The following is a 21,603-nucleotide window of genomic DNA, read 5'->3' as shown; positions in this document are numbered from 1 at the left end:
GTTTGGAAGGATAGCATGACAACTTGATTACCAGGAAGCAGAAGATATTTTGAAATCCATCTCTTTAGTTGTCAATCCCTGTTTGCAGGTTAAGAAGAAACGGGTTTTGAAATTTGACTACCTTTCTGGGTAGGGGAGTACTAATCTCTATCGAGGTTTTGGGAAATCTGAAATGAGGTTCTTCTAACCTGTTTAGAGGAGGGTAGTGTTAAATCTTTCTGAATTCAGACAGAGTATCTCCCTCCCAAAGCTCTGTCTCCATAGTACAGGAATAGCAGTGCCAGATCTCAGCTGATGTAAACATTTTAAGCAGGAAAGAGTGCACTTGTTTTTTTTTTAATTTCTTACAACATAAATTAAACATCACAGTAGACATCAGGCTGGAAAAAGTTACAGGAACCTAAGGTACTTCCAGGAGTTTATTAATGCAGTCTGGCCAAAGAGTTCAAATGAACAGTGAGATCACCAGCAGGTCTGGAGCCTGAGGAGATTTTCAGGCAGCTCCATAGACAGGCAGGGACTTGGAAGGGCAATCATTCTGGCTCTGCATGCTGTGCTGCATCCAGGCCACTTAGTCTAGAGAAGGCAGTTGGAAGTCCATGCAGAGAGACACAGGATGAAGAGATATTATCAGAAGCTATAGTAGCACCGAGCCATAGTTAGGACAAGCTGGGAAGTATAAAGACCAGAGACCAAGCTGGGCTGGTGAAGAAATAGGCCAAAGCAGTACCCATGCTAGAGTAGAGGATGTGCCAAGGTGCTGTCCACATGGAAAAGTGGGGGTCAGCTACAAGACGGCCTGCTGACAGAAAGGAGCAGGGCAAGTCCAGATTGTCAGGTCAAGTTAGAGACCAGTGTGATACCCAAGGAAGCCTCAGGGCCTAGTAAATGTATTAGTTTCCTAGGGCTACCCTTTATAGATTTGACGGCCCTCCCTCTCCACATATCTCCTCCTCTGTATTTCTGTCATCTTCTCTTCTTGTAAGGACACTTGTCATTGGAAGTAAGACTCATGCTACATTCAGAAGGATCTTGAGATACTTAATTACATCTGCAAAGACCTTTTTACCAAATGAAATCATTGTCACAGATTCTGGATGTTGGGGTTGGACATATCTTTTAGGGATACCACTATTTGGCTCATTATAGTGGATATAAAGGTAGAAGGCAGAAAATTCTGGTTTTAATTCTAATAGTGTGATGATAGCTACACCTTAAGAAGTTTGTATCATATGTCACTCATTTGTGATCATCAAATATTTATTGAATAACTATTATATGCTAGGTACTATTCTAGGCTCTAGGAGTTAAGTAATAAAGAAAACTGGGAAAAAAATCTTTGGTCTGATGGAAGCTACTCTCTATTAGGTCTGGGTGGAGATGGACAAATAAGTAACAAACTGGAGCATATGGTGATGATATAGTGTGATGAACACCCTAGAGCAATAAATTAGGAAGGAGGATAGGGACTACAGGAAGCTGGGCTACAGGAAGTTTGAAATTTTAAATAAGATGGTCCTAGGATGCCTCAATAAAAGCTACCATTTGAGCAAAGTCTTCAAAGAAAAGTAGAGAATGGGACTGGCAGATACCTGGAGAAAAAGCCTTCAGATACAGGGATTGGCAAGCACCAAGGCCCTGAGGCTGCATAGGCCCAGTCACCTGAGAAGTAAGGAGGCCAGTAAGGCAGATGGAGAGGGACCCCGGGAAAGAGTTGAAAGAGATGAGGTAGGAGATAATGGGAAACCAGATTATGTGCACAGGCCTGGCTGTTCCTGTTAGTTCTTTGGCATTTGCTCTTAGAATGGGGAGCCACAGCGGATTTTGAGAAGAGGCACGACACAGCCCGATCCCATGATTGCAGCATCACTTCTGCAGCTGTATTGAAAATAGACTCATCTGGAGGGCAGACTCTGCAAGGGCAGAGCAAGGAGACCATTAGGATAACTGCTCTAGTGAAGGAGAGGGATGACAGGGGCTTGGACCAGGGAAGATTGGGGGATGTCCTGGCATTCTTCATGTATTCTGAAGCTGGAGCTACTAGAATATGCTGATGGTTTCATGCAAAGGATGAAGGAAAGGAGTCAAAGATGCCTCCAAGGTTTTGGGCCCTTAAACCAGAAACATTTGCTGAGATTGGACAGTGCTAACAACTTCACATACATTAGACAACCCTCTGCTCAGCACTGTAAGGTTGATAATATTATTATACCTACTTTACAGAAGAAGAAATTAAGCCTTCAAAATTTAAGTAAACTTCTAAGTTTATGTAACTCATAAGTACCTGAAATTTAGGCCTAAGTCTCTGATATTTATACTCCTGGACTTCTAAACTCCAATTTTCCTTTGTAAAAATAAACTTTTTATCTTATCTACACTTATAAAACTGTAAGGGTTATATGAAAATAACCCTTTATAAACTATAATGTACTGCTCAAGTATGCATTTGCTATTGATTGTTATGTAACAAGATACACAAAACTTAGTTATGCAAAAGAACAAAAATTTATTCTCAACTCTCATGGTTCTGGAGGTCGACTGGACATAACTTGGTAGTTTTTGATTGGCTCTGCCACATAGCTGCAGTCAGATAGTGCAGTTATCTCAAAGTTCTCCTTGCTCATGTACCTGGCAGTGCTGAGAACCTGTTAGGACCTCAGCTGGGATTGTTGGCTGGAATATCAACACATGACTTCTCCATGTTCCCTGGGCTTCCTCACAGCATAGTGGATGAGTTCCAAGAATAAGCATCCATAGAGGGAAAGAATTAGGTGGAAGCTATGTCATCCTTTGTGATCTGCTCTGGAAAATCATAGAGAATCACATATTCTATGCATAGCAGCAGGTACAAAGTTCTACCAGGTTCAAGGGTAAGGGATATAGACACCACCTCTTCATGGAGGAGTGGCAAAATCACAAGTTAAGAGGACTTGGGATAGGACATTGTAATGGCCATCTTTGGAAAATGCAATCTTCAACAAAGTAGAAGATATTTTTACCAGCAAAATTCATAAAGACAAGAAGCTTTGACAAAATTAGATACATTGGGCTCTTGGTTTAAGCCAGGCACAAGTAAACAGAGAGAGAAATTTAGAGCAGATAACTAGAAACAGTCTCCCAGGGTCATAGCAGAGTAAGCAGATAGCATTACATAGCCAGATGATGATGGATGTCTGGGCCCAGGTCAGGAAAATTCTGCCTATTGTTGCATTTTTTCCCATCATTTTTTATGATTTGTTCCTAAACTTATAAAAAGAGCTCCAGGTAATACATGTTATAGGAAAAAAACAAAAAGAAAAGCTATAGGGAAATATAACATAAAAACAATTCTTCATCATTCCACCACACAATCAGAATCCAAGTGCATGTGCTAGGGTTTGGCCATACCGTCTTTCTGTGTGAAGACCAGTGTAGTGAAGAAGAGTCTTGGGATAGAAAATCTCACAGACTAGGGGTTGAATCCCAGCTTTCTTTCATTTAGTTGTATGATCTTGGGCAAGTTACTTTAACTTTTCTGTGCCTCAGCTTCCTCCCAGTTTAAAAAATGTAGCAATAAAATAATCCTATAATATTGCCCAGGGTTTGGAAGAGAATAAGTTCTCAAAGATCATTAGCTTGTAAGATCACTATTCAACAAATATTTCTTTTTACAAAAATGGTACCATGTAAAAAACTCAGCATGCATGCTGTTATGTATCTGCTTTTCTCATGTAGTAAATTTGTCTTGAATATTTTTCTACATGATTCTGGATACAGACACTTGCCTCATCACGTTTATGAGATGCATACCTCTCCATTGTGTATGTGAACTACAATTTGTTTAATAGTTTCTGATTGTTGGATATTTATACTTTTTAAAAAAAAAGTTTTATCTTTTTTTTTTTTTTGAGACAGAGTCTCACTATGTTGCCTTGGGTAGGGGGCCATGGCGTCACAGCTCATAGCAACCTCCAACTCTTGGGCTTAAGCAGAATTTCCTCAGCCTCCCAAGTAGCTGGGACTACAGGTGCCTGCCACAATGCCCAGCTATTTATTTACCTTTAATATATTAATATAACATTGCAATAATTGACTTACATACTTGCCTAAATATTTTCTAATTGTTTGGCACTTTATTTTTTTTTTTTGGAGACAGAGTCTTACTATGTCACCCTTAGTACAGTGCTGTGGCGTCACAGCTCACAGCAACCTCAAACTCTTGGCTTTAAGTGATTCTCTTGCCTCAGTCTTCCAAGTAGCTGGAACCCAGCACCTGACTATTTTTTTTTTTTTTTTTTATTAAAGATGTTGTTGTTTAGCAGGACCTGGCCAGGTTCAAACCCACCTGCCTCCGTGTATGTGGCCAGCACTCTAACCACTGAGCAATGTGCGCTGAGCCACTTTCTTTTCTTTTCTTTCTTTCTTTTTTTTTTTGTAATAAACCAGTGAATATTGACAAGGTTCTTGAAGTGTTTTTGCTGGGCCCAAACTCTCACATTCAATTTTTTAAATTTAGTTTTTATTATGAAAAAATTTTAAAACAACAGAAAATTAGAAAGATAATATAATATAATTAGTATGTAGCTAGCACATATATTTATCCTGTTAACATTTTGCTATTTTATTTTGTCTATGTTATTCTTGAGCATTTAAAAATAAAACATAGCCATCATGACATCTCATCCTTATAGTATGGTATATGTCTCACAAGAATGAGAACATTTCCCTACAAAACCAGCACATTGTTATCATACATAACAACATTAAATGTAATTGCCTAATATCTATCAATAACACACAGTCCACTTAAAAGATTTTTTCCACAATTGTTGAAAATGTCTTTTAAAGTTTTTATAGTATTTTTTCAGATTAGGACCCAATCAAGGACCAGTTATCATACATTTGATTGTTGTGTCTCTTACGTGTCTTTCAATCAAATACAGATCCTACCACCTTTGTTTTCCCCTTTAACATTGACTTGTTGAAGAGACCCAGATGTTGATTTTCTCCCCTTCTGAGCACTAAAAACTCCTGTTTTAAAGACAATTCTCAGACATACCATTGGGTCTCTTAGTATGAGCCCTGAGCCTGCAGATAGGGGCTGCTGTCTCCCCAGGAGACAGATGCCCTTGGTAATCAGGATCAGCTCTGACAGGCTGCTCAGGAGGCCATGTCTTTCCATCAAGGATTCAGGGAGGGGTCCATAGTTCAGCAGAAAGTTTTCTCAGGGAAAAGGTGATGACTATAAATTAATTCCAGAAGTGACATTCTGGTTTAATGGAAAAGACAGCTTAAAGTCCAGTACTAGGGGAAAAACAGGACGTTTTGGAAGACTTCCTTCTATTCCATCTTCAGACACAGGTGAGTTTCTCCTGGGTCAATTTGTGTCTTGCTAGCAGGGTGGGTGAGAACAAATCTTCATAGTCAGAGATGTGCATTGAAGTCCTGGTTCTAGCTGTTACTAGGGTAACTTGTTTGCTACCTTACTTGAATTTCCATTTTATTTGGCACTGTGGGAGTAGGAGAGCCCAAGTCCTTTCTGATGCACCTGTGTGTCATATACATTATGGAGCAGCAAAGATACTGCCTCTGAGAACCCCCTGACATTCACATACACAAGAATCACTTGGGTGGGACTGTGAAAAGAGATCTCTGAGATTCTGATACCATAGATGAGGCACCCTAAGGGATTCTGCCATAGATGGTCCAGTGGGCATACTTGAAAAATTCTTATCTAAGAACATCAGTTTACTTGACAGTATGAAGCAACACTTCCTGGCAATTACTGTGTACCAGGCACCTTTCCAGCTACACACATTAACTCAGTCTTCACTACTACTCTGTGTGCCAGACTATCTTTGTACCCACATATTAAACATGAGGAATTGAGGCTAATAGAAGCTAAGTAACTTGCCCATGGTTGACACCATTAGTAGGTAGCTGCAATGTGATTCTGTAAAACTTAAAAAGTACCCCTAATTGATTTGAAAATTTAAAAATTCTTAAAGTGAGAGGTGGTTACAGCTATTTGGTGATGGGCAAGGAGTATTCGCCATAACCGTCAAATTGGAGTGTACAAAGTATTCTTTGTTCTTCTATTGGAACTGAGGTCAACTCTCTAGAGGGTAGATGAATGTGTGGCAAATAGAGAGCACTCAGTGCATGCTTGTTGCATGAATAAACATGTTTTAATATTTTTCAATATTCGACATTAGTTCAATTTTCAAACATTAGTCCTTAGACTTCCCATGGCTGACATGCTTCTAAGTGTTAACTCCTGGGTTTTTCTTCCTGGTGCTTTTCTGTTAGGTCCACACATTTCACAAAGTGGAGGTCCAGTGGATCAGTTATGGCAAATGTGGATTGCCAAGTGGCCTTCCTGCCTTTCTTGTCTCCTGTCTATCTACCACACTGATATGGTTGGAAAATCTTTAAACTGGAGCTCTTCAGTATAGAGCCCTCATACTGACTGAGTTACTAGTCTCTGTGAGACTAAAGCCTGGTTTCTCAGCCACCTAACACTTCCAGTTTTCTCACATATAGGATGGTATGTAAAAGCACAGACTTGGGTTCCAACATCAGCTCCGATATCAGAGAAATGGTTTAAATTCTTTGTGAATTTTCTCCTCTCTTGAGTGAGTCAGTGATGAGCAGCGAAGGCTTTGGAGATATTTTGTCTGGGTTTCCATCTTGACTCAATCAAGTATCAGTTGTGAAGACCTGGAGGCAATAACTTACTTTATCTGTATAATGGCACAAATGATAGTATCTACCCTGGAGTATTCCTTTAGGAATAGAATAAATACAGTAACACAGTGTGGTGTCCAGCATAGAGTGAGTAATGCCTAACAATAGCCAAACTACTGCCATGAAAATGAGATCACAGTACCTGGGGGAGGGGAAGATTTTTTGAAAAAACAAAAGTTTGTAAATTGTTCTGGACGTTTATTAACTGTTCTATAAATAGTAATTGTTATGAATACTATTATGAGATCAGGTTACATGCAGATATTTACAATAATATTTCTGGTATAACATTCTAAGATTTCCTTTTTAAAGAAATAACAAAATAAATGACCTGCCATTTTAACGTTGAGAGATACGGCACCATCTGAAGAAATAACTATGTGGCGTTTCCAAGGCTGTTTGGGTGTTGAGGGGGCTCTGAACTCAGGGCTGCCATCCAGAAAACAAGCTGTCGGCTTTAAGGGTGAAGATTGATGTAAATATTTCCAGTGAGAAATTTCAGTACCTAAAGATGAGACAAGATCATAGAGATTTGCTATTCTTTCAACTAATGGAAATGTCAGTCCTTTTGAGTGTTGTTACATTATTCAATTTTGGAATAAGAAACATACAATCCTAAAGGATGCTTTTAGAAACTAAAGTTGAGTTTTTGTGTTTTGATATCATTCCGGGAAACCATGCCAGTTTCCTCCCAAGCTGGGGGAGGCTATTGTGTAGGGTGGCCTGATAGTATACGGGACACCCAGGTAAATTTGAATTTCAGATAAACAAAGAATATTTTTAGTATAAGTAGGTCTACTTATGTATGTATGTGTGGACAAGTATGTCCCAAATAGTGCCAATATTTCTTTGCTATATATGGCAACCCTAGACTGTGGTGCAGGGTAATACTTCTCCCACTTTCCCATGTATATAGGTCACCTGGGAATTTTGTTAAAATGCAGACTGATTGAGCAGTTGTGAAGTTGGGGCTGCTGTTCTAAAGGTCACCTCTGAATGGAAAGGGTGAGGGGAATGGTTTCTTGAACTTGCAGGAGTAGAAGAATCACCTGTGGTGCCTACTGAAAACACAGATATTTTATCATAAAAAAGGACTACAGATTGGGTGGCTTACACAACAGAAATGTATTTTTTCACGGTTCTGGAGGCTAGAAGTCCAAAAGCAAGGTACAGCAGGTTTGATTTCTTCTGTAGCCTCTCTCGTTGACTTGCATTTGGCTGCCCTCCTACTGCCTCTTCCAGGGTAGTGCCCCTGTGCCTGTGCACTGCTAGTGAGTCTGCGTGTCCTAATCACCTCTCCCAGTGAGGACGCTGGTCCATTGGATTAATTAGGACACGTGATAATAGCCTCATTTTAATACTTAATCACCTTTTTAAAGTTCCTATCTCCAAATAAGGTCATATCTCAAGGTTCTAGGGGTTAAGACTTTAACATTTGAATTTTACAGAGATACAATTCAAGCTATAATACCGTCTGAGACCTGCTGAGACAGAATTGTGAAGGGAGGGACTTATAGAAGCTTATCACTTTGACCAGCTAGAAGCCCTGGATGAAGAAAAATATCCCAGGTAAACTTTATGAGGCAAATTTAAGAAATCTGGTGTACAGAAGTGGTTCTGAAACTAGGGCATGAATGGGAATCACCTGAAGAACTTGTTAAATGCCCTAAGTTTCTGACTAAAGAGCTTCAAGTTTCTGCTTTCCTGACAAACAGACACTCTTAAGAACGACCACCTTAGATGAATCCCCAATTCACTCTGAAAAGCTGGGCCAGTAGAATTGTGACCATTATGTGGCTGTGGTATGGATTTTCTGAGATGAGCAGGTAAAGCTCAGCCCTGTATGTATTTTATTTTTATTTATTTATTATTATATTTTGAGACAATGTCTCACTTTTTCACCCTCAGTAGAGTGCTATGGCATCATAGCTCACAGGAGCCTCAAATCCTGGGGTCAAGTGATTCCCTTGCATCAGCCTCCTGAGTACCGGGGACTACAGGTGCCTCCCACAACACCCAGCTATTTTTAGAAATGGGGGTCTCACTCTTGCTCAGACTGGTCTCAAACTCCTGAGCTCAGACATTCTTTCCATCTTAGCCTCCCAAAGTGCTAGGATTATACACATGAGCTACTACACCCAGCCCCACTCTATGTATTTTAGATAAAAATGAGTTATGGTGATGGTAATACATTTTTGACAAGTTCTAGAACCTAAGAACCAAAGTCAATGTTTTTTCATGAATAGAAAAAACATTATTTTGTTTTTTAAACTTTCCTTTTATTCTGTCCTGAAAGAGTCACCTAACTGTAACTGTACTTTCTTCCTGCCACCACAGTGGTCTTTACTGAAGAACGTAGTGGTAGGTCCTGTAAGGCCAGTTTCCCGGGGATAATAGGGATTGAAGATAAAATCTGCCTAGATTGGGGATGGAAAAGAGTAGGAAAAAGCCTAAACCTGCAATCTCCTGAGAAACTACTTTTTTGTTAAATCTAGGATTCCTGAGAGGCAAGTCACTTTGATGTCACTCATGTTAATAAACATGTAAATAAAGTCTTGCAAAAGGAGAACTCAATAACAGATCTCTAAAGCACTCAGAAGACTGACTCTTTCTGGTATACTAGCATTCTAGTATTTGCCCAATCCAGGTAAATACTGAAGTCTTAAGGAAATGTGCCTTTCTCTATAAAGTAATTTTATATGAGTCCCCAACTCAAAACCGATACTCTGTCGTTTTCTCTTTTTTCTGAGAGGAGACGTGAGTGATTGGCCTGTAAGCAGTTTTAAAGTTCTTGTTTATAATAATGAGACTATAAATTGAGCTAAGTCCTCTGTTCAGTACAATGGGTTTAAAAATCTTACCTATTAAGATTTAATGAAGACAAAATGTGTGCAAAGCTGCTATGGACACTTGGAAAAGTATAATAGCTTCCTAAATGACAAGTGTTGTATTTATATGGGGCTACACATCTAAATATGTTTCTTTTTGTTGTTCTTGGTTTTTTGCTTATTTTAACTTTATCATTTTCTTTTTCTTCTTTTCTTTGTTCTTCTTGACCAATATGAGGTCTATTTCGAAAAATATGGTGCTTTGACCAGAAACATTGTGAGGTGGGCTTTTTCTTTTCTTTTTTTTTTTTGGTTTGTTTTCCAGTCTGTAAGTGATAAAGAAGTTGAGGTGCAGAGTTTAAATAGCTTGATGAAAGTTGTGTCATCTTGTTAAGACAGAGCTGCATTAGCACACAGAATTCTCTTTTACTTTTTAAAAAAAAAAATTCAGCGTATTCTGGGTCCAGCTATAACAGGTGTCCTCTTCGTATGCACATTCAAGCCCCCCTCCCCATCTGCACCATTTAATAACCTCAGAAGACAGAGCACTGGGAATGCCTTGGAGAAGTCCTTGACTTCTTGGCCTCCTGTTGGTAGTAAGAAGAAGGAAAGAGAGAATGGGGTATTTTAAAAGGATCACTTTGGACTGGCTGCTGCCTTAAACAAAAATCACAGCTCCTTGGAAGATGCTGCTCTTTGTAGGTCCCTTTCTTTCCAAGTTCTGATAACTGTTCTCCTCCTTGCCCTCTTCTGGTTAAGGAGAGGTATCAGCTCTGCTGGTGCTAACAGCAGGACACTGTTATAGCTTTTATAGTTTTCTTGCACCCCTTGTAAACAGTCGCTTTATTAAAACTCTCCTCATCATTCTGTTTGATGATGCCATTTATTTCCTGCTCTCAGACCCTGCCTCATAGACTCTGCCTTGTCCACTTCCCTATTCTTTTGTTGGCCTTAAAACATCTTTAAGGGACCTCCTGTTTCCAACATTCTGCCTCCATCCATAGCTCAGAGAAGCTTAGACTTCCCTTGTACATCAAGGAAAATTCTTCCATGGTTAATCTCTCTAAGGAATGAAGAGAGACAAGGAAAACCAGCCAGAGTCCCAACATTTACCTTTTAACATCTGCCTCCTTTGTGTGAAATATTTGAAGGAAGTCTGGCCAATCAATTCCAGATGGAAAAGAAAAGGTAAATTGAGGATAATCCTACAAATGCAAAACTTAGGTGAATTTTCTGAATTTTGTCCAAACGACACAATATGATTAAATGTAACAGAGTTTGCTCCCAAGGAGAAACACTTATAGAAGCCTTAACTAGGTCTCTGGCAGCAGAATTTTATGCATCTCAATATTTGTATGGTCAATTAATCCCTTAAAGTGATGACTAGTAGGCAATTTATTTGGATGGTACAAAGGGCTAATTGGTAATATTGTTATACAAAATCTTGTGGGCGAAAATTATGCCTGCCTTTTAAAAAATGTGCAGTTGGTATTTGAAGGCAGAGCTTTAGTACCTTGAGCCTCAGAGGAATTCAGCCCGCTGATGTCAGAATTAATGAAGAATATGAAAACTTAAGTGTGGGATGGATGGATGGGGCAAATGCATTAAAGATTAATGACATTAGACTAGTGGGAGAGCAACATTTTCTGGTGATCAAAGACTCTGAGGCTTTCATCTGCAAGTGCCCAGGAGAATGTTGAACATCTTGGAATTTGTCATATTGCCTTTGGTTAAACTCAGCCTGCTATTCAGCAAGGTGCTTGAAGAAAAAACCCCACCCTCTGGCTCTGATCTGTTCATTCATTCAATAAATATTTTTTGAGTTTCTACTCTGTGCCAGGGATGAAGGCAGTGATGCACCAAAACATTCCCTTGTCTTATAGAGATGATGAAATGGACACATTTTCTTAAATAATAGAATAAGAATACATTTACATCCTTAGGTTATTATATTTTTTGGGGGGGGTAATATTTTATACTAGGAGAACAAGGAAGTCTCAAGTCTTAAAATATCCAAACTGGATGAAATATAATAAGGAATATTTCAAAAGCAGAGCTGAGCCCCTCAAAAATTTAGAAAGTCTTCAGAGGTCAGAAAAAGAAAAAAAGAAAAAACTGAAACCCAAAGAGGAGTGCAGGCTAAAGTTCAGGCTGCCTTGTCTGTGGAGCACAAGGGAGAAATTCTCACAGATAACACAAAAAATGAAATCGTTTGCTGTATGTGAGAGTCAGCAGTTGAATTCAAGTCCTCAAACTAAGGAAATGTTTCAAAGAAAAGTAAGATTGTGCTCTGAGGGCATCAGGCCAAATAATCTGTCCTAAACTGGGTTAGGCATTTGCTGTGGAAGATTCACTGCTTGGTGTGGACTCTGCAGATGTGTTAGGCTGGTATAGTGGGGCTGGGGTTGGGCTGGAGGGACCAGGGAATGTTGAAAGAACTGAAGATGGAGAGAGAGAGAGAAAGAGAGAGAAGGGGAGGGGATACTGTGTAATGTAAGATTTGAAAGCTAGGCTAATAAAGGGCCCATTTTAATGGGGGTAGGAATTTCACCTATATTGAAAAGCAGTGAGCAACTATTGTTAATATTAAAGGTTTTAATATTAAAACCTTTAGCAACATCAGAATTTCTATTTCAATATGTCCTTCTTGCTTCTTTTTATGGTAGGAACCATAAAAAGGGACCTTCTTGCTTCTTTTTATGGTAGGAACCATTCCACTGGCAGGGTAGGAGTAGAAGACAGTGCAGAACATCATGAAAGGCAAGGAGGGGGCAGCTCCCAGAGGAGGATACAGGACTTTGTTTGGTTTCTCAGTTATATATCTGGTATTGAAAGGGAGTGAATAAAATACTCCAATATGAGGAAAAGCCTGCACTGTACACGAGATTTGATTTTCTAGATGAAATATGGAAAAATAAGATTAAAAATCCAGAACACACAAAGAACTACCACTGCCAAAAATTTGTTTTTAAGGAGTTAAGAAGAAAAAGCCAGTTGCATTAGATTGTAGAGAAGTGGTATAGAACATAGCTGTGAATCCATTTGAGGGTTAATGCACTGTGAACTTTTTTTACTTCCTTCAAACTGCCGTGTTCTCTCACCATTGAGCCTTCATGTACCATTTTTCTTTTTCCTGGCTTGGTTTCTTCTCCTAAGAAAGCTCCTGTCCCCCCTTCCTTTCTTGTCTTCATTTGGCTGTTTTTATTTCTTTCAAGTCTTTACAAAAATAACAAGTGCTAAACATCATTTATTAATAAAAACTAACACAAAATCACATCTCATGAGTGTGCCAAGCAATCCAGCTGGACAATTTTTAGTTTTCATAACAAAAAACTTGAGATGCCAGTGCAAGAATTTCTATATAGTACTGGTACATGTGTAGAAATTGAACTGTTAAATTATAGATTATGTTGTTTTAAAGATTATTGATATGTTGCCAAACTGTTTTCAGAAGGGTTGCACACTTCCTTCCAGAAGCATGTACTGTACTGTTATCAAGACTTTGTGAAGTCAGGCATTTTTGTCCAACTCAGGAGCTTACAATGATATCCATTGTTCATGTAATTTGCAGTACTTTGGTTGTTAGCTGAAGTTGAGCTTTTTGTTGTTTTGGTTTTTTGCTATTAGGTTTCTACTTTGCGTTTTATATCTTTGGCTCATTTCTCTCCTTACTCATTTGTAGCACTTTTTATCTGTTCTTAATGCTGTACTTAATATTTAATCCCATTTGTGGTGCATTACAAATAGTTATCTGTATCTGTTGGCTGTTTACATCAGCTTACATTATTTGTAAGTTGATACTTAATATTTGGGAAAATTATGTTTTTTTCTTTTCTGAGTTATACTTTTCATTGATGAGGGGCATCTTTGGGAAGAGGCAGCATAGCAGAATACTTAGAAACCCTGTCTCTACAGCTAGGCTGCCTGAGATAGGAGCTGAACTGCTTCCTACCCTACCCTATCCTAGCTGTCTTGTCTTATTGAATTGCATTAAAGAAGACCTTCAGGAAAATGTTGAGCAGTAGAGTCATTTTGAGGGAGTAGTCACAATATATGTGTGAGTAGCAGACTTCAGTCAGAAGTACTATTTTAGGTCCACCCTTCATTTGCAGTGTGACTTCATATGTATTTTACCTATCATTTTATTTGTTGATGTCCTTCACTAGACTGTCAATATAATTGACTAATGTAGTTCTAAAAATTTTAAATAATATCTGCATATTATAGGTAGGTATTTATTGAATGACAGAATTAATGATCTCATTTTACTGCTTTGTTCAATGGTATCTGGAAAATGGGATCAGGGTAACTTGCTCCATTCTCCTCAGTGAGTTGGAAAGATTAAATCAGACAACATGTTTTGAAAAGCCACCTACAGTTTATAATGATCACAGGTCACAGTGGACAGCAGTAGGCAAGGGAGTATATATAGGTGGTGCATTTGTCTGTTTCCCACAACAGGATGTAAATTCCACGAGAATAGGGATTATTGACTTGTTTGTGGGTGTGACCCAACTGCCTGAAATAGTGGCCGGAATAGAGTTATTTGTCAGATAAATCTTAACCAACATGTTTGACTCAGAGAAGAATAAAGGACAAATTGAAATTTAATTTAGGGATCTAATGTGAAAACATACATTTGAGTGAGCATGTATATGCGAAGAAAGCAGAAGAAAGAATGGATGGAAAACTGTAAGTGAAAATGAAGTAGACATTGTCTAGGATTAAAAAAAAAAATCCTAGATGGAGAAGGTCAATTTGAGATTTGGGGTCGTCTTTATAACTGAATAAGATTGATTCAATGGCCAACCTGATTGCACAAACCTGGTCATTAAGATGATAAAGGAACCATAATTTAACTGTAAATGCTCAATTTAGTATTTGTAAAGTCTGTGAAGGGAGATGAGAAACAAGAGTCTGCAGACCTCTGATCTTTTGCATTTTGTGGAAATGCTTGAAGAGTTGGACAGGTGCCTGTGTTCTGAAAACAATAATAACATATCCTGAAGAACTTTGAATTTGTAGTTGGGTTTTGTCTATCCTAATAGTTTCTGTATTCTCAGAAAAGTAGTTTTAGTAGGCACCTATTGTTTTGGCTATACTCCATTTATTCCCCTCTTTCCCCTGCTTTTTTTTTTTTTATGCCTAACAGCTTCCCATTTCTTTCTTTTTTTTTTTTTTTTTTTTGTAGGGGCAGAGTCTCACTTTATCACCCTCAGTAGAGAGGTATCACACAGCTCACAGCAACCGCCAACTCCTGGGCCTAGGTGATTCTCTTGCCTCAGCCTCCCGAGCAACTGGGACTACAAGCACATGCCAGAATGCCCAGCTATTTTTTTGTTGCGGTTTGGCCAGGGCCGGGTTTGAACCTACCACCCTCAGTATATGGGGGCTGGCATCCTACCCACTGAGCCACAGGCACCACCCTTCCCAATTTGTTTTGAGGAGTGGCTTCCTAGTCTCATCCATTTGATTTGTGTAAGGATGTACTACTCTTCCACATCTAGGAGTAGCCATGTCACTCAGGCTAGGGCTGAGAAGGGACAGTAAAAAGGGGATGTTAAGGGGAGTGGGAGGGAAACCTGGCCTGCTGAATCAGGAAGACTGGAGGGCCCATAAGCATGTGGGTATGAGGTAACCTAGGTAACTGGTGACCAATACAATGAGACAATCAATGACCAGTAGAAAAGGGGAGTACTGCTTGGAGCCACATAGAAGGCAATGAAAGGCTTGTAGTCAATTTCAAATGGAGAGAGTATTTATACCCTTGAAGGTCTTTGTGTTTCCATCTCCTCCCCTTTTCTTCTTCATGAGAGGGACCCACTTCCAACTCTCTTTGTTAAGTGCTCTAAACTTTCTCTTTGTTCTTCCTAAATAAAATCTCTTTGTTACCCTGAAACTTGTATAGATGAATTTTGCTTTCTATCCACACTGCCTGTGCCAATTCAGTTTTATTTCTGTTTCCATTCATTTTTACTTTTAATTACCGTGGTGCCTTTGTTGAACTTTCTAGCCCAGCTGAGTAGTCCAACCAGGTCAACTCTTATCAGGGACCTGGGATCCTCCACCCCTAACAAGGGCAATCCCTTGGTCACATCACTTGCTCAAGGATGGGCAGCTGGTCGAAAAGACATTCAATCTTTGGACTTTGGTTTAACTGTTGTGAAAGAGAAGTCATCCTTTAACTAGAGTTGCTATGTTGATTGTTACCAAAGAAGAGAACCAGCCCAAGAGAAGGCAATCCAAAGGAAATGAAACTAATAGGGAAAAACTGAGTCTTGATGACATCTCAGTATCTGAATCCTTTTTTGCCTAAAGTTCTTCTACCCTATTCATTACAACTGGGTCAGCCAGTAAATTCATTGAATTTGAATGGAAGTTCACTTGTAATCCAAAAGGGTCTTTTTAATACACTTTGATTTTTTATTTTTATTTTTTTACTTTTTGATGGAATTGACTGAGAGCAAAGCCCTTAGACCTTGGCTGATGAAAGTCAGGAGTATATGTCAAGCACCTTACTTCTATATAATCAGTTCTTGAATACACATCTTTGGAAACTTAAACTCTCACCAGTGTTTGCACATCTGTAGCTAGAGGTGGTTGAATTAGATGATCTCAAGTTTACTTCCAGGTCAAATGTGTAAAATTTTGAGACAGCTTATTTGGCAATGATCTCATAATCTATCCTGTATTTCCTTCCAGTTCTTAGTGGGGTGACTAACTCTTGTCAAGTTTTAGAGTATATCCTTCCATTCATCTCACTTTCTTACTTCTGTTTGTTTCCTCATATTCCAATGCTACAAGGAGGTACTGTAGCTAGCTGTGATAAGAATGAGGAAAATAATAACTATTTAAAATTTTCACAATGCTAAATACTTCATATAAGCCATTTTACTTAGTCTTCCTAAGAACTCAATTAATTACAAGGAATTAATATGCAATATGTAATCACTGATTTAACATGACAGTCTTAGGTTTATTTAGTTTAACCTCATCTCTCCTACCCCCTAGCACAGAAAGGGAATGCTCTCCATCATCACCCTAATTAATGTCTAGAGTTTCATTATTATTTGAGGGGCTTACAGGTCCCCTGAGAAGTGGTGTACTCATGGGCCAGTGAAATGAGATCTACCAAGTGTTTTTCCATAAATAGGCACTACTCCTGTGGAGTGATTATAGCTGATATGCTGTTCTTTTGGCTCTATAGTGAAGATCAGCTCAAGGTTCTTCCTGTAATGATGGTTAGGCAGTTAGTGATAAGAGTGAAATCTCTTATCTCCTTTGTAACCTTCTGGTGTATATGAACAGTGCCACCACAAGTGATCTTTCCATGAGTTTGCCACCTGGCTTTTCTTGGATGGGTTGGGCTTTCATCTTTTAAGGCAGGTTTCTCTAGGATCAGATTCTAACATCTCATAAAAAGTTATGCTTCCACTTTCCTTTGATCTCCCTGCCACCCCTCCCTCTCCTCCTTCCCCTTTTCTCAAGTTCTTTTCTTCTTGTTTATTCATGGTTAATAGGAAGGTTTCATTAAGTCCATAGCTCAAATGATTAGCAGCCAAAAAGTTACCTTTTCTTCAGAATCAAAAAACTAAACTTGAGACCATGCTAGGAAATAAAGGGCAATTCTGAGAATAATTTTAGGAATTCATAAAAACAAAAAAAAATAGGAAAAATAAATCTCTTCATTAAAACATTTTAAATGTTAATAATTTCTTTCTTTCTTATACTTAGTCTTACTTTGTCACCCTTGGTTGAGTACCATGGCATCATAGTTCACAGCAGCCTCAAACTCTTGGGCTGAAGCCATCCTCTTGCCTCAGCTCCCAAATAGCTGGGACTACAGGTGCTTGCCACAACACCTGGATATTTTTACAGTTTTGGGTGGGGCTAGGCTTGAACTCACCACCCTGGTAAATGAGGCCAGTGTCCTACTCCTTGAGCCACAGGCACCGCCCACGCCTGGCTATTTTTAGAGACAAGGTATCACTCTGGCTCAGGGTGGTCTCCAACATGTCGGTTCAAGCAATCCACCCATCTCGGCCTCCCAGACTGCTAGGATTACAGGCTTGAGCCACCATGCTCAGCCTAAATGTTAATATTCTAAAAGCACTACAATCTTCATTGTACAGGTTAGGGGACTAAGGCTCAGAGAATTTAAGTAATGAGTCAAATGTCACAGAATTCTGAAGCTGTACAGATTTGAGCCAAATCCAGATGGAACAGAATAGAAACATTATTATCCATTAAGCCTGAAGATGGGGGCAGGACATGGGCCATAATGCTTTCTTAGGAAAATGGTCCTAGAAAAATGTCATAGTTGGTGGCTTTTAGGGGGAAGAAAAAGCCTATGCCATAAGATATGCCATTTTCCCTTTTCTAAAGGTTCTTATGAGAATAAACCAACAAAACATTTAAATGTCCACATGGATTTCTAAACATATAACCTACAATAGTCCTTGACAATGAAGATTCTTCTCTGGAATTCATAGTTCATAGATAAAATTCTAGACATTTGTTTTGGTTTAAGTATAAGAAGAACTTTGATATATTCTATATATAACATACTGATTAAATTTTCACAACCATACTTATTTATAAGCCATTCATAACTAACTTTCTCAGTATCTACAGTGTTATTGACAAATATTTTAAATGATTTTGGTCATTATAATAGCTATGAACTCAATATTTTGTTGTCCTGCAGAAAATAGAAACTATTCTTTCCACATAAATAGTTACATACAATATGTAATCACTGATTCATTATTTTTTACAGTTCACATGAAAAATTTTGATGTGCAAAAAGTTCTTTTCACCAGTTTTGATAAATCTTCTTGCTTTGTTTCATGTGAAGAAAAAATGAAAAGTAAGCAATTTTTGTCATAAGAGAATCTGGCCACATCTAAAATAGAACAGGTAATTCTACAAGTAAATTTACAAAGGAATGACTTATAAACCTGATTGTAAAATCAGTTTTTGAATAGCAATTTCCAGCCCCAGAATCTGTGTATCACTTTGCACAAAAAGTTAAGACTTTCAAATAAAGGAATCCCTAAAGTAAACTTATTGCCATACAACTAACATGTTTTTGCTAAGTTTAGCAAATTTTCACTTGTAAGTTCCTAGTATTTCTTCTGCTATACATTTCCATTCATGGCTTGAGAATTAAACTACTGGATATACAGAAGTTCAAATATTTCATACTACTGGATGATATAGACAATATGTGGTATGTTAATTGCTGTATGTTGGATAATGTTGGACATAGTAGGTCAGTTGCTGGACTCCAGGTAATGTTAAAAATGCTTTGCCATGTTCTTTACATAGATAGTGAAGACTGTTTGTTTGTTTGGGTTTCTTTTGTCTTTTTATTTTTTGGCCCATCAGAAAGACTCTATTGTAGGGATATCAATGTTGGAAAGGAGAGATGATAAATTAAAAATGCCAAAACCAAAATGAAAATCCAATAGGGTAAGTTAGAATAATGGAGAATTTCCTTAATATTAGTTCTAACAACAATAAAAGTTCAGAGGCATCACAAATCCTAGACTGGTATCACCATGACATAGTCCAGTATCACCAAGACTCATGAGGACTCTTTAGTGGTTTTTTGTTTGTTTGTTTGTTTTTTGAGTATTATGACTTTAGTCTAGCTCACAGCAACCTCAAACTCCCAGGCTCAAGCAATCCTCCTACCTCAGACTCCTGTAGCTGGGAGTATAGGGGCAAACCACAATGCCGAGCTAATTTTTCTGTTTTTGGAGATGGAGACTTGCTTTTTCAGGCCGATCTCGAATTCCTGAATTCAAGCAATTCTCCTGCCTCAGTCTCCCAGAGTGCTAGGATTACAGGTATGAACCATGATACCCAGCCAACTAATTACCTCTTAACAGAAAAAGTTTGCTAGCCTCTGGTAGATGTACATTGATGGCTCCTAGGTATTCCAGACTGCCTCACATGTGCTATGGTGAAACAGATGTTGGATTCAACTATGACTACAAGCATGAGACACTGCTCCTGGCCTCTTTAGAGTTTTCTAAATACAAGATCTTATTGTTAGCAAACAGGGAATTTTGTTTCTAAAGTCCTAGAATTTAAGTTCAGCAAAGTCTCAGGTTACAAAATTAATGTACACAAATCTGTAGCATTTCTATATACTGATAACAATCAAGCTGAGGGTCAAATTAAGGATGATATCATTTATAATAGCTACAAAGAAAATAAAATACCTAGGAATATGTGTAACCAATGAGGTAAAAGATTTCTACAAGGTGAAATAGAAAACACCAATGAAAGAAATTATTGACACATACAAATGGAAAAATATTCCATGCTCATGGATTGGTAGAATCAACATTGTTAAAGTGTCCATACTGTCTATAGTGGTTTACAAAGTCACCACAATCCTCATCAAAATACTAACATCATATTTCACAGATCTAGGAAAAATAATTCTAAGCTTCATTTGGAACCAAAAAGGAGATGGAATAGCCAAAGCAATCTTAAGCAAAAAAGGACAAATCTGGTGGCATCACATTACCTGACTTCACATACTACAAGGTTATTTGGTAACTGTTATAAAAGTAGAGCCATTAATGGAACAGAATAGAGCTCCCAGAAATAAAACCACATAGCTATACCTAACTAGTATTCAAGAAAGTAGACAACAATGTACACTAGGAAAAGGAAGCTCTGTTTAATAAATGGTGCTAGGAAAATTTGATGGCCACATTCAGAAGAATTAACAGATCCTTTATCTCTCACTATGTACAAAAATTAATTCAAGATAAATAAAATATTTAAATGTTAGGGATAAAACCATAAAAATTCTAGAGGGAAACATAGGAAAAACTCTTCTAGACATCAGCCTGTGTAAAGGCCATAAATTCTTCTAGGCAAAGAATTCTAAGACCCCAAAGACAAATTCAGTAGCAACAAAAATACATAAATGGAACTTGATTAAATGAAAAAGCTTCTACACAGCAGAGGAAATAATCAATAGAGTAAATAGACAAGCTAGAGAATAGGAGAATATATTCACAAAGTATTCATCCAACAAAGGGCTACTACTATCCATAATCCAAAAAGAACTAAAACAATTTAGCAAGACAAAAACAACCCCATCATAAAGTGGGCAAAGACACAGACAGAAGTTTTTCAAAAGAATACAGACAAATGGTTAAGAAACATAGAAAAAATGCTCAACATTGCTTATCATTAAAGAAATGCAAATTAAAACCACAATGAAAGTTTTGAGACAGAGTGTATCATGGTCCATTGTTTCACTTCCAAGAAACACAGTTGACAGCACCTTTTCTGATTTACCTGTGCAGGTTTCAACTGGCTTGGCTTATTCGTGTTGCTGGGAAGGCTTTATTTGTTTCCATCCATGCAGATTTTACATTTCTTAACTTTTTAAAAAATTTCTTATAGCATAACTATGTACATTAATGAAATCATGGGGTACAGTGTGCTGTTTTCATATACATTTTGAAATACTCTCATCAAACTGGTTAACATAACCTTCATGTCATTTTCTTAGTTATTGAGTCTAAGACATTCATTCTCTGCTTTTAGAAAGATTCACTTGTACCCTTGTAAGATTAACCATAGAGGTGACCCCACCTATCACCCTCCCTGTCCCCATCTACTCCTCTCCCCTCCCCTCTCCCACCCCCTTCTCATATTCTAAGGCTATAATTAGGTTGTGATATTCCTATAAAAGCTATGAATTAGTTTCAAAATAGGGCTGTGTACATTGGATACTTTTTCTTCCATTCTTGAGGTACTTTGCTAAGAAGAATATTTTCCAGCTCCATCCATGTAAACATGAAGGAGGAAAAGTCTCCATCTTTCCTCAGGGCTGCATAGTATTCCATGGTGTACATATACCCAAATTTATTGATCCATTCGTGGGTCAATGGGCACTTGGGCTTCTTCCATGACCTAGCAATTATGAATTGGGCTGCAATAAACATTCTGATACAAATAACTTTGTTGTAATTCGATTTTTTGTCTTCTGGATATATACCCAATAAAGGAATTG

Source organism: Otolemur garnettii, unplaced genomic scaffold (genome assembly GCF_000181295.1).
Source record: "Otolemur garnettii isolate 467f Iridium unplaced genomic scaffold, OtoGar3 scaffold00015, whole genome shotgun sequence".
Taxonomy (NCBI): Eukaryota; Metazoa; Chordata; class Mammalia; order Primates; family Galagidae; genus Otolemur; species Otolemur garnettii.
The sequence above is the reverse complement of the archived record's forward strand: the minus strand, read 5'-3'. Positions refer to the sequence as shown.